Raw genomic sequence first — 13,941 nt, 5'->3', positions numbered from 1 at the left:
CACAAAACCTTGGTAGGTATGCTGATGCGTTAATGCTGAACTGATTTACGCAGAAAAAAATTGGTTGCAGTTTTGGCCACCAGTTGCAAATCTGGCGCTGTACTCGTCTGTCTCCAGTGCTCATACTGAACAAACTGTGTGAGCGGCAGTTACTAATAAAATTATGCCTTTATCACTTCCCGTTCTGTCTCGCTCATAATCATTACCTGTTACAATATTTCTACGTGCCTTTCTTGTGTTCACAGCGCCAGATTTGCATCTGCTGTCCAAAATTGGAACTAATTTTTTTCCACTGTAAATCGGTTTTTAATTAACGCATTAGAATATCTAACAAATTTCGCTACGATACGATATTTACCTGTAACTGAAGAAGGGTCATGATGATCTCTCCATTGGCAAAAGAATAGTCCCCCATTCGGATCTCCGGGAGGGAACTGCCAAAGGGAAGGTTACCATGACAAAAAGATTGAATAATCAACGAAAGGATAACGTTCTACGAGTTGGGGCGTGGAATGTCAGGAGCTTGAACGTGGTAGGGAGTCAGGAGCTTGAACGTGGTAGGGAAACTAGAAAATCTGAAAAGGGAAATGAAAAGGCTCAATCTAGATATAATAGGGGTCAATGAAGTGAAATGGAAATAAGACAAGGATTTATGGACAGATGAGTATAGCGTAATATCAACAGCAGCAGAAAATAGTATAGCGGGTTACAGGAGAATATGGGCTTGGGACACAGAATGAGAGAGGAGAAAGACTAATTGAGTTCTGCAACAAGTTTCAGCTAGTAATAGTGAATACTCTGTTCAAGAATCACAAGAGAAGGACGTATACTTGAAAAAGCCCTGGGGATAAAGTAAGATTTCAGTTATGTTACATCATGGTCAGACAGAGATTTCGAAATCAGATACTGGATTGTAAGGCAGACATAGACTCAGATCACAATATAGTAGTGATGAAGAGTAGGCTGCAGTTTCAGACGTAAGTCAGGAAGAATCAATACGCAAAGAAGTGGGTTACGGAAGCACTAAGGAATGACAAGATGCGGATGAAGTTCTCTAAGGCTATAGATACAGCAATACGGAATAGCTCACTAGGCAGTACAGTTGAAGAGGAATGGACATCTCTAAAAAGGGCCGTCACAGAAGTTCGGAAAGAAAACATAGGTACAAAGAGGGTAACTGTGAAGAAACCATGGGTATTAGAAGAAATAATTCAATTGATCGATGAAAGGAGGAAGTACAAAAATGTTCCGGGAAACTCAGGAATAAAGAAATACAAATCGCTGAGGAATGAAATAAATAGGAAGTGCAGGGAAGCTAAGTCGAAATGGCTGCAGGAAAAATGTGAAGACATCGAAAAAGAAATGATTGTCGGAAGGACAGACTCAGCATACAGGAAAGTCAAAGAAACCTTCGGTGACATTAAAAGCAAGGGTGATAACATTAAGAGTGCAACGGAAATTCCACTGTTAAATGCAGAGGAGAGAGCGGATAGGTAGAAAGAATACATTGAAAGCCTCTACGAGGGGGAAGATTTGTCTGATGTGATAGAAGTAGAAACATGAGTCGATTTAGAAGGGATAGGGGATTCAGTACTAGAATCAGAATTTAAAAGAGCTTTGGAGGACTTAAGATCAAATAAGGCAGAAGGGATAGATAACATTCCATCAGAATTTCTAAAATCATTGGGAGAAGTGGCAACAAAATGACTATTCACATTGGTGTGTAGAATGTATGAGTGTGGCGACATACCATCTGGCTTTCTGAAAAGCATCATCCACACAATTCCGAAGACGGCAAGAGCTAACAAGTGCGAGAATTATCGCACAATCAGCTTAACAGGTTATGCATCCATGTTGCTTACAAGAATAATGTACAGAAGAATGGAAAGAAAATTGAGTTTGCGCTAGATGACGATCAGTTTGGCTTTTAGGAAAATTAAAGGCACGAGAGACGCAATTCTGACGTTGCGGTTAATAATGGAAGCAAGAATAAAGAAAAATCAAGACACGTTCACAGGATTTGTCGACCAGAAAAAACGTACGACAATGTAAAATGGTGCAAGATGTTCGAAATTCTGAGAAAAGTAAGGGTAAGCTTTAGGGAGAGACGGGTCATCTACAATATATACAACAGCCAAGAGGAAATAATAAGAGTGGACGACCAAGGACGAAGTGCTAGTATTAGAAATGGTGTGAGACAAGGATGTAGCCTTTCGCCCCTACTATTCAATCTGTACAGCAAGCAAGCAATGATGGAAAAAAATAAAGGTTCAGGAGTGGAATTAAAATTCAAGGTGAAAGGATGTCGGTGATACGATTCGCTGATGACATTGCTATCCTGAGTGAAAGTGAAGAAGAATGCTGAACGGAATGAACAGTCTAATGACTACAGAGTATGGACTGAGAGTAAATCGTCGAAAGACGAAGGTAATGAGAAGTAGTAGAAATAAGAAGAGCAAGGTACTTGACGTTGCGATTGATGGTCACGTAGTAGATAAAGTTAAGGAATTATGCTACACAGGCAGTAAAATAACCAATAACGGACGGAGTAAGGAGGACATCAAAAGCAGACTAGAAATGGCAAAAAATGCATTCCTGACCAAGAGCAGTCTACTAATATCAAATATCGGCCTTAACTTGAGGAAGATCTTTCTGAGAATGTACGTCTGGAGTACAGCAATGTAAGGCAGTGAAACATGGACAGTGGGGAAACCGGAACAGAAGAGAATCGAAGCATTTTAGATATGGTGCTACAGACGAATGTTGAAAATAGGTGGACTGATAAGGTAAGGAATAAGGAAAGGAAAGGAATATGTGGAAAACGCTGATAAGGAGAAGGGACAGGATTATAGGACATCTGTTAATACATGACGAAATGACTTCCATGGTACTAGAGGGAGCTGTAGAGGGCAAAAACTGTAGAGAAAGACAGAGATTGGAATACATCCAGCAGATAACTGAGGACGTAGGTTGCAAGTGTTGGGATGAGGTGGTAGGCACAGGAGAAAAATTCTTGGCGGCTCGCATCAAACCAGTCAGAAGACTGATGAAAAAAAAAAAGTACTTACAGTCCACATTGAACCTCTGTGAGTGGCTGCACATTAAGTATAACCACCTGGTAGAATCAGTTTCAGTTGGTAGAGCACCTGCAAACGAAAGGCAAATATTCCTGGGTTCTTTTAGTCTGGCACACAGTTTTAATCTGCCAGGAAGTTTCATATCATCGCAAACTCCACTGCAGAGTAAGAATTCACTTTGGAAATTAATTTTTGTTTGAATTATGGCTATTGATGCGTTGTTAAAAGAGTCCCATGTCATTCCCTGTGTAGACAAGTGTCAACATTCTCCTCAATAACAACGCTAAAGTGGAAAATTACAAGGTCTACTGATCGTTACAGGGAATACTGAACATTGTTTGAGAAGCAAATATCTGAAACCGAAACACGGAAAAAAAGGTGCGCTATGTCTTAATTACTGGAGGTATGCTGCTTCCTTCAAGTAGTTAACACTTTTACCGCATATGTGCCTACTTACATCTACATCTACATTAGACAAACCGCAAGCTACCGTATGGCACGTGGCGGAGGCTCCCTGTACTAGTCATCCTAGTCAATAGAGTGAGGGAAAAATGACTGCCTGTAAACCTCCGTATGAGCCCCAATTTCTCGTATTTTACTCTCGTAGTACATACGCACAATGGACGTTGGCAGCAGTAGAGTCGTTCTGTAGTCAGCTTCAAATACACGTTCTCCAAACGTCCAGGGATTCCCATTTGAGTTCCCGAAGCATCCCCTTAAGACCTGAGTGTTGGTCGAACTAGTAACAATCTAGAAGCCCGCCTCAGAATTGCTTCGATGTCTTCCATTAATACGACCAGATTGTTTTTTTATTTTTTATTATATATATATGTATATATATATGTATATTTTTTATTTTTTAATATATAATAAAAAATAAAAAAACAGTCAGGTCGTATTAAAGGAAGACATCGAAGCAATTCTGAGGCGGGCGTCTAGATTGCTACTAGTTCGACCACCACTCAGGTCTTAAGGGGATGCTTCGGGAACTCAAATGGGAATCCCTGGACGTTTCGAGAACGTGTATTTGAAGCTGACTACGGAACGACTCTACTGCTGCCAACGTCAGTAGTGATGCAGAGGGTAAAAACTGTAGAGAAAGAGATTGGACTACACCCAGCAAATATTTGAGGACGTAGGTTGCAAGAGCTCAAGTGCTACGAGTACTCAGAGATGAAGAGGTTGGGACAGTAAGAATTCGTGGCATGCCGCAAAAAACCAGTTATTATATCATATATATATATATATATATATATATATATATATATATGATAACTGGTTTTATATTATGATATAATATAATGATATAATAACTGGTTTTTTGCGGCGTGCCACGAATTCTTGCTGTCCCAACCTCTTCATCTCTGAGTACTCGTAGCACTTGAACTCTTGCAACCTACGTCCTCAAATATTTGCTGGGTGTAGTCCAATCTGTGTATTTCTCTACAGTTTTCACCCTCTGCAGTTCCCTCTAGTATCAAGAAAGTTAATGCCGGATGTCTTAACACATGTCCTGTTATCCTGTCCCTTCTTCTTGTCAGTATTTTCCATATACTCCTTTTCTCGCCGTTTCTGCCGAGAACCTCCTTATTCCTTATTCCTTAACGTGATTTTCAACATTCTTCTGTTGACCACACATTCTGGTTTTCCCAAAGTCCATGATTCACTACCATACAACGCTGTGCTCCAAACGCACATTCCCAGAATTTCTTCCTAAAATTAAGACTTGTGTTTGATACGAGTAGATTTCTCTTGGCCAGGAATGCCCTCTATGCCTGTGGTAGTCTGTTTTTTATGTCCCCATTCTTTCGTCCGTCATGACTTATTTTGCTGTCTAGGCAGCAGAATTCCTTAACTTCGTCTACTACATAATCTCCACTTCTGATGTTAAGTTTCTCGCTGATCCTATTTCTGCTACATCTCATTTCTTTCGTCTCTCTTTGATTTTCTTTCAATCCATATTCTGTATACATTAGACTGTTCATTCCATTCAACACATCATGTAATTCTTCTCCACAAGGATAGCAATGTCTTCAGCAAATCTTATCTTGAACGCTTCTTTTATTTTCGTCATTGGTTCTTCGATGTATAGATTGAACAGTAAGGGCGAAAGACTACGTCCGGCTCTTACACCCTTTTTAATCTTCGATCTTTATTCTTGGTCTTCCACTGTTATTGTTCCCCCTTGGCTCTTGTACACGTTGTATATTGCCCGTTTTTCCCTATAAATTACACCTATTATTCTCATAATGCAATATCTTGCAACATTTGATACTGTCGAACGCTTTTGCCAGGTCGATAAACCCTATGAACATGCCTAGATTTTTCTTTAGTCTTGCTTCCATTACAAGCCGCAACGTCAAAATTCCCTCTCTAGTGCCTTCACCTTTGATAAAGTGAAACTGATAGCCCTCTAACACATCATCAGTTTCCTTTTCCGTTCTTCTGTATATTATTCTTGTCAGCAAGTTGGATGCATGAGCAGTTGAGCTGTGTGTGCGGTAATTCTCGCACTTGTCGGCTTTTGCAATCTTCAAAATTGCTTGGATGATGTTTTTCCGAAGTCAGATGGTATACCACCAGACTCATACATTCTACCCACTAACGTGACTAATTGTTTTGTTACTACTTCCCCAAATGATTTTAGAAATTCTGATTTTGAATGTTGTCTATCCCTTCTAACTTATTCGATTTTAAGTCTTCAAAAGCTCTTTTAAATTTTGATTCTGATACCGGATCCGCTATTTATCCTATATCGACACCTGTTTCTTCTTCTGTCACGTCATGAGACAAGTGTTCCCCGTCATAGAGGGCTTCAATGTACTCTTTTCACCTATCAGCTCTCTCCTCTGCATTAAATAGCGGAATTCCCCTTTTCTCCTTAATGCTACCGCCCTTGCTTTTAACTTCACCAAAGGTTGTTTTGACTGTTCTATATGCTGAGTCATACCTACCGACAATAATTTCTTTTTCGATTTCTTCACATTTTTCACGCAACCATTTCGCCTTAGCTTCCCTTCATTGCCTATTTATTTCATTCCTAAGCAACTTGTATTTCTGTATTCCTGAATTTCCCTGAACATTTTTGTTAGAAACATGCTGGATAAATTCAAAGTTTTGGGTACCTTGATGAGCATGAGCTGAATTCATGGATATATACGTCAGCTATTTTCCAGAAGATCCAGGTACTATGAGTGAGGAATAAGATGAAAGAAGGTTCCAGCATGATGTTAAAGAAATGGGAGATACCAGGACCGATCGGACGTCAGCATGATTGCTAACTATTGCTGGTTGCTGCAAAGGGAGTGTTCCCAGGAAACTCACAAAATAAAAAGTTCGAAATGAAGCTCAGAGGGGCAAAAGACGAGACATTAATTTTTACACCATTTTGTTAGTACTGAAGAAACGTAATGATTCATTATAATGTTCGGAGTGCCCCATTTTACCAGTTTTTAATAAAGTTTTTGAATGTATGCTTCTGTATGAACTTTCACTCTGTGAAAAAACTTATATGGTAGAGGGAAACAGAATTTCTCAATGTAGTATATCAAACAGCATTAAGATCTTCTATAATTATTAAGAAAAAATTGCGAAGTATTAATTTTTATACCTGTGCTATCAACAGTTTATGGTGGTTTATTAAAGTTATTTGTACAATAACTGGAGTATAAAGACTGTGCTCGGCAATATAGATCAATGTTCACTTGCAGTGAATCGTAAACAACAGTACAGTGAGCGATGACGGCCACCCCTTATACGAGCGCGTACTGAAAAGTAATGCCTCCGAATCTTTTTCTGTTCCCAAAAACGGTTGATGCACGCATATTAGTGGGTCGACTTCCCGATTTTTTGACGCAAGATGCGACCCTCTGCCGCTAGAGGGCTCTCAATTGTAGCGTGTAACATGGCGGTCTGTAACGTAACTGTGTCTATGCATGAGAAACAGCATGCTGTAATAGAGTTCCTGACTGCAGAAAACGTGCCTGGAATTGAAATCCGTAGAATAATGAAAGCTGTTTACGATGATGATTGAATCGACATCAGTAATATGCAACGTTGGGATGTTCGTGCTCGTAATGAAGGGAGCGGTGGTGCTAACCTCAGCGTGTGTGACATAGCTCGGAGAGGACGACCGCGTACGGCAGCCGACGAGACTCATCGTAATCGGGTTGATAAACGCACCAGGAAAATTGTTAGATAATACAGACACAGCATAACACGAGGCCATGTACAGGCCATCATTGGAAAACCGCGACGCAGAAAACTTTGTGCACGGTGGGTACCTCGAATGCTCACTTCTGACGTGGAACAGAGGAGATTGGACATCTGTCATCAATTTCTTTTGCTTTTCGAGTGTAAGGGCGATGGGTTCTTTAACAACATTGTGACAGGTTATGAAAGTTGGGTTCGCCATTTTAATCTCGAAAACACGAGAGCATCAATGGAGGCACTGAAAGAACATCTTCGAGGACTTCTCCTCGACAGTAATGAGTCGGTGCTCATAGAGGTAAAGTTCTGACTTCGTCATTCTTCAGTGACGGTGTTAACAAACTGGTCTCTCTTTGGGAAAACGGCAGTGTGGCTATCTTGAGAATTAAATATGTGGACGTAAAGAATAAAGATGTAGAATATTAATAAGGTTTGTTTTATTTAAATATCCTTAAGAGTTTTCGCTTAAAAAAATTCGGAAGCATTGCTTTTCAGCACGTCCTCGTATAATCTCTAGTTTGGCTCTTCTTAGCGGCGACTGTACATGAGTCGATTGACACTAACTGAGACAGAGTCCTGTTTTGATGTACTATCTTTGAGGTACTCACTAATTACCAACTTAGTGGAAACTTGTGTCTGCTTATATCCAGGTTTGGTGGACGGGTGTAAACTTGTGAACAATTTGTGCGACGTCAGGCGAATGCGAGGCATGGTAGTTGTTTGCGTCCCGCTTTGAAGCTTTAAGCAAGATGCGCCTGCGTCACGACTCGCACTCGTGTTTTTCTGACGAATCATAGCTGCATTTATAGGGATACTTGAACTAGCAGAATATTCGACGTTGAGTTTTTATAGATCCCATCACATACATCAAGGACCTCTGCACTATGTCAAAACTTCTGATATGTACTGTTAGAGGTTGGTCATTTGGGACATAACCTGCACAGACTCATGTAAATTAATTTAATTGTGCGCAACAGATAAATTTATTCAGTAAAAATGGTTCCAATGAGATCTGAGACTTAGGTTGATCATGTAGTAATACAATGATGAGCCAAAACATTATGACTGCCTGTTTAACAGCTTGTTTGTCCGTCTTTGGAATGCAATACATCACTGAGTTTGCAATAAGGGATTCGACAGCATGTTGGTAGGTTCGTGGAGGCATGTGGCATTGTCTACGCACAGGTCATGTCAGTCGCGTAAATATCGGCCCGCTGATTTCCGTATGCTGCGGTGGCGCCCGGTAGCGACCCAAATTGGTTCCACAGGATTTAAGTGAGGCGAATTTGGTCGCTGAGACATCAACTGTAGCACGGTTCTGGCTCCGAGACACCGACAATTATACTGCTGAAAGATGACATTGCCGTCAGGGAAGACATCTCTCACAGCGGCCCCTTCCCAGTTAGAGGGCCAGCACAACAGACAAGAAAGGTGGGCTGCCGACCTCCCTTCAAGAGCTCGCCAGTGATTAACTTTCTGCATAAACACGGCACTACTTCGTTAGAAGCCGTGTGACAGAGATTCACCAATTGGAACTAATGTGACTACCTGCAGCACTCCGCCGAATCGGTATTATAAGCACGCCAGCAGAGTCAAGCGGCAGTGTGTACCTACAGCTAGGACAGCTCCGGCCAATACCTACACGAGCTCTAGACTAGTAGACATTCGCCGTAGCCTTCAGTAGAAAGTTGTATCTTGTTGCGATTAACGCCACTTTGTAATAGTGTTGCGTAGTATTTTGGATCTAATTTCTTTTCATTGTCTTCTTCTCTTATCTGGCTTTTGCCACGACAAGAATTGTTGTGTTCCTTGTTCTTGCGTTTGAAAATTAGTGCATGCCAAGAAGGCGTTTTAGTTAAATAAAGTGTATTCAGACTTAATCGTTAATTCTTTCCTGCCGACCGTAGGACATTACAACATTAAGCATGAAGGGGTGCAGGTTCTTCGCAGCTGTCAGCGCGTCCGTCTCCTCGATTACTACCACAGGTCCAATACGAGCACAGGAAAGTGTCTCCGATAGCATAATACTGCTCCGACCAGCCTAAATCCGTGGTGAAGTGCACGTTTCGAGCCGCCAGTCACATCGATGACGGTGTTTGTGGAGACGACCATCGACTTAGTCTAACAAAAATGTGATTCACCCGAAGAGTCGACACGTTTCCATTGCTTGACGGCCGAATCGCAATGGTCTCGTGCCCACTACAATGGCAACTGACAACATCGTTGGATCAACATATGAACATGTAGGGGTGGTTTACTGCGGAGCTCCATGTTCGACAAAGTACGATGAACAGTGTGCTCCGAAACACTAGCGAGTGCACCATCATTGTGCTCTTTTGGCAGAAATGCCACAGATCACCATTTATCTTACTTTATAGAGCAGACAAGCCTTCAACCCCACGTTCTGTGAAGAGTCGGGGATGTCCAAATGTTCTTCTACCTCTTTCCATAGATGATCACGACAGTAGCACTTGAACATTCAACTGTCTTCGCCGTTTTCTAGATACTCATTCACTGATTAATAATAGTCTGCCCTTTGTCAAAGTCACTTATATTAATCGATTTCCCCATTTGCACCCCATATCTTTTTCTAGGGTGAGCCCCCGTCCGTGCCTGTTCCGCTTACATACTTCTGTTACCCTGCCACCAGGCGGCATCCAACGTCGCGGTGAGCAGTGGTCGTAATTTTTGTCATATCAGAGTATTTTAGGTCTACAACTTTGCTTCCGCCGTTTTGCAATAGATGGCAGTAGCAGCAAGTGGTGGTGCAGGTGGTCCGTCGGAGTGTCATACAATAATCTTAGGCAATTGTAGACGTATCTCCATCCAGTATCAGTCAATTTGTGATTGCATCATTAAGTTATGCTCGATTCAATGTGTCAACTTACAAGCCAAATTCTCTTTATTTGTGGTAAGTTTTAATTTTTTGCTTTAAAACTTCCTGGCAGATTAAAACTGTATGCCGGACCGAGACTCGAACTCGGGACCTTTGCCTTTCGCGGGAAAGTGCTTACTAGCTGAGCTACCCAAGCACGACTCACGCCCCGTCCCCACAGCTTTACTTCTGCTTTAACTTTAAATCTGCGGCTGAGGCTCATAAGATTCGGGTAAGACCTATCGTGAGGTATCTATTTGTGAAAGAACGTGCAGAGAGTGGTTTCAGCGCTTAAAGAACGGTAATTTTGTCGTCGAAGGTCTGCATGGCGTTGGAAGAGAGAAACGAAATGATAAGTTGTACTTGGAAACGAAATGGTGTGTCCTGCCCTATCCTCCGTATTCTCCAGACATTGTTCCCTCTAACTACCACCTTTTTCGATCAATCGCACACTGCCTGGCTGACCAGCACTTGCGGTCACATGAACAGGAGCAAAATGGTATCGATTGATGAATCTTCTGAAAAGGCGCCCAGTTCTTCCATCACATGATTCGTATGCTGCCCGAAAGATGGGAGAAAGTAGGGGCCAGTGATGGCCAGTACTTTGAAGCGTAAACTGTTTGTAAGTTTTTCACAATAAGGCCTCGATCTTCAAGAGAAAAAGGCGGAAGCTTAGTTGTAGACTTAGTGTCATCTACGTCTTTTCGTTACAGGATTCCAAATCAAAATCTCAAGTGCAGAGGTTAAATGATTATTGAACATGAGTAATCCTGAATTCTTGGCAAAAACCGAAATAAGAGAGAGGATGCGTAAGGTTATCGCCTCATGTGCCATCTGTATAATTACGAACTCGCGGTATCAGTCCAGTGATTGCGTCATTACGCCGATGGTTGATTATCTCATGCATTCATACTACATCAAGAAATAAGCTGAATGTGCCTCAAACGCTCCATCAAATAACAAGGTCAGAAAATCCAAACATCTTACTTACAAATAACTTTTCAATCTCCTCACGCGTTTTCCAAAGCTCAACAAAGCTCAAGCGAGTTTACAGTGTTAACCTATGGAAGGGCTCAGTTATGAAAAAATCATCCTGGCGCCCCCAGTCTCCAATCGAATTCTCTTTCAATCCAACCCACTAGCTCCAAGTTTTGGAAGTTGTTATTCGCACTTCCATAGCGATTTAATATCATTTTCGTTAATGGCCATTACATAAATACTCACTTAAAATATAGCTAATATTAACTGTAGGTAGTCATTATCTGGGATGATTAGGCGAGGAACTAGATGACATATTATGTGTAGCGGTTGATAGTTTATGGCTGTACCTCATTTAATTATCTATATTTTATGAAATTGTCTGTAGCTTTTGGTGTACATCTAGGATTTGTAATGCAGAATACACTTACTATGTTGTTTTCTGAACTCAGCTTTCATTTGATACTTCATATGATAAAATCGCTCCAGTAGTTTATTGGTTATTAATTTCTGTTTTCCAGCATAATATTCATAATTAGAAACAATTGTAACTTCCGTATTACTTAATATAGAATCGTGGTTAAAGTTCCAATGAGCAGATCTCATTACCGCAGTTTTATGGTATATCTGGTTTTATATTTTATTAAAATGTTCCGGTGTATTATGTTGTTGGGTGAATTTCCTCTTGAAACCGAACGTTTCGTGGCTTTCTGTGGAGGACATCTTCAGCCGGGGGAGGGGGAGGGGGGGTGGAGCTCTTCACAAAACGGGTGGAAACGTTGGGCTTCATCAACAAATTCATCCTACCATGGCATAACAGCCCGGAATATTTTAATAAGTGTGATATTGCTGGTCATGAAAGTTTAGATTTTGTAAGTGTTTGATTGCATTGTGTCATGTCTGTACGCTTTATAACGTAGTTCCGCTGAAAATGTAACACCCATCTTAAATTTCCATTATTGTTGCTGCCATCGTCACTTCTTTTTGTTCCCCTGTCTGAAACATAAAAGTGCTTGGACAGTGAATCTCATCCCCTCAAGAAGATGTTGAATCCTTCCGAAACTATGTATTTGAAGCTTCAACAGCAGAGGAAAAAAAAGCCTACAACTGATTTAAATGCACGCAGAACTGTATAAAATTTAAAGGAGAATTTTACCAAAACATTTTTTTCTCTCCTTGTTTCTGGAAAAACTTAAAAGGCGTCACAGGGACTGCACAGCTAAGTGTTGCAAGAATTCCTTCATTGAAAAAAGTCTCTGTTTCACCATTTTGCTTGTTTACTACCTTACGGCTACTAAAAGCTACAAACCATGAAGTGTACTGCTCATGGCCGGCAAAGTTCGGCCGAGCGGTTCTAGGCGCTTCAGTCTGGAACCGCGCGACCGCTACGGTCACAGGTTCGAATCCTGTCTCGGGCATGGATGTGTGTGATGTCCTTAGGTTTAAGTAGTTCTAAGTTCAGGGGACTGATGACCTCAGATGTTAAGTCCCATAGTGCTCAGAGCCATTTGAACCATTTTTGTACTGCTCATGAAATTTCTCGAAAGACAACTGTCTTTGAGTATCTGAGCCCCTAGAACAAATCTCTTTTCTGTAGCCTGACGGAAGAAATTGCCCAGGGTATGCAAACATTATTAGTTCAAGTTAATAATGGGATAGCTCCACCAAAAAGGCTGTACCGAAGTTTTCGTCCGATCCCTGTAAATGTTAAACATTTAGAATCGTCTATATGTGGCAGTTGTATTAGTTTTTGAAGTGATTTGATTGTTGTGCCCTAGACTGGACGAGACGTACTGACATGCAGTGCACATAAAAGGACTCAAAAATCACGCGTCAAGTCGATAATGCGGTATGTTTGGCAGCATGAATTTTTCAAATGAGCACTTTCTATAACGTAACATACGAGAGAATAGTGATAGTAATACTTCAAAGTGTATTTAAGATTGTTTAGAGTCAAAAGAAATAACACAATCAATTTTTTTTCCTTATTCTCATAGCATATCGCGCGTTGGAGTGATTAGGTTTACTATCAGTTGACATCCCTGTAATTAGCGCTTTGGACGCGTGCTCACGGTAATGTCTGCGACGAAAGATAGTATAACAAATTGTCAGCATTTCAAACAAGGGAAGTACGCAACTCGTGCTGCTAAAGCCGAACAAAAAGAAATTTAAATTACGGAGATGCATTCCATCCATCAAAGTGATTTAATTGTAACGCTATGAATTTGAGTTTAGTCGACGACTGAATATTAACTAGAAAAACACAAGTCAACCAAGAAAATTCAGTGTAGCAGACCATTATGACCAACATATTCGCAGGAATCAAAAAATGTTGTATATACTCGAGACAATATTTGTTAACAAAAAAATGGTTCAAATGGCTCTGAGCACTATGGGACTTAACATCTGTGGTCATCAGTCCCCTATAACTTAGAACTACTTAAACTTAACTAACCTAAGGACATCACACACATCCATGCCCGAGGCAGGATTCGAACCAGCGACCGTAGCGGTCACGCGGTTCCAGACTGAAGCGCGTAGAACCGCACGGCCACATCGGCCGGCATTTGTTAACACATGCAATACTTACAATCAGGTTTCGCATAACGGAAAATGCTTTGTTGTCGCACGTTCTTTCTTCATACATCATCGAAGTCCCAGTATGGGGTTTCAGAGACGTGGTTAAAACACAGCGTAACGGAACAGTATACATTTGACAAGCGCAACATGTGGACATGTTATATCATTCTTCTGTAATCGCAGTGCAGGAGTCAAAAATCACAAGTCATAGTTTTCACATTT

This window comes from Schistocerca nitens, chromosome 4, assembly GCF_023898315.1.
Source record: "Schistocerca nitens isolate TAMUIC-IGC-003100 chromosome 4, iqSchNite1.1, whole genome shotgun sequence".
Classification (NCBI taxonomy): Eukaryota; Metazoa; Arthropoda; class Insecta; order Orthoptera; family Acrididae; genus Schistocerca; species Schistocerca nitens.
Note: the sequence above shows the minus strand (reverse complement) of the source record.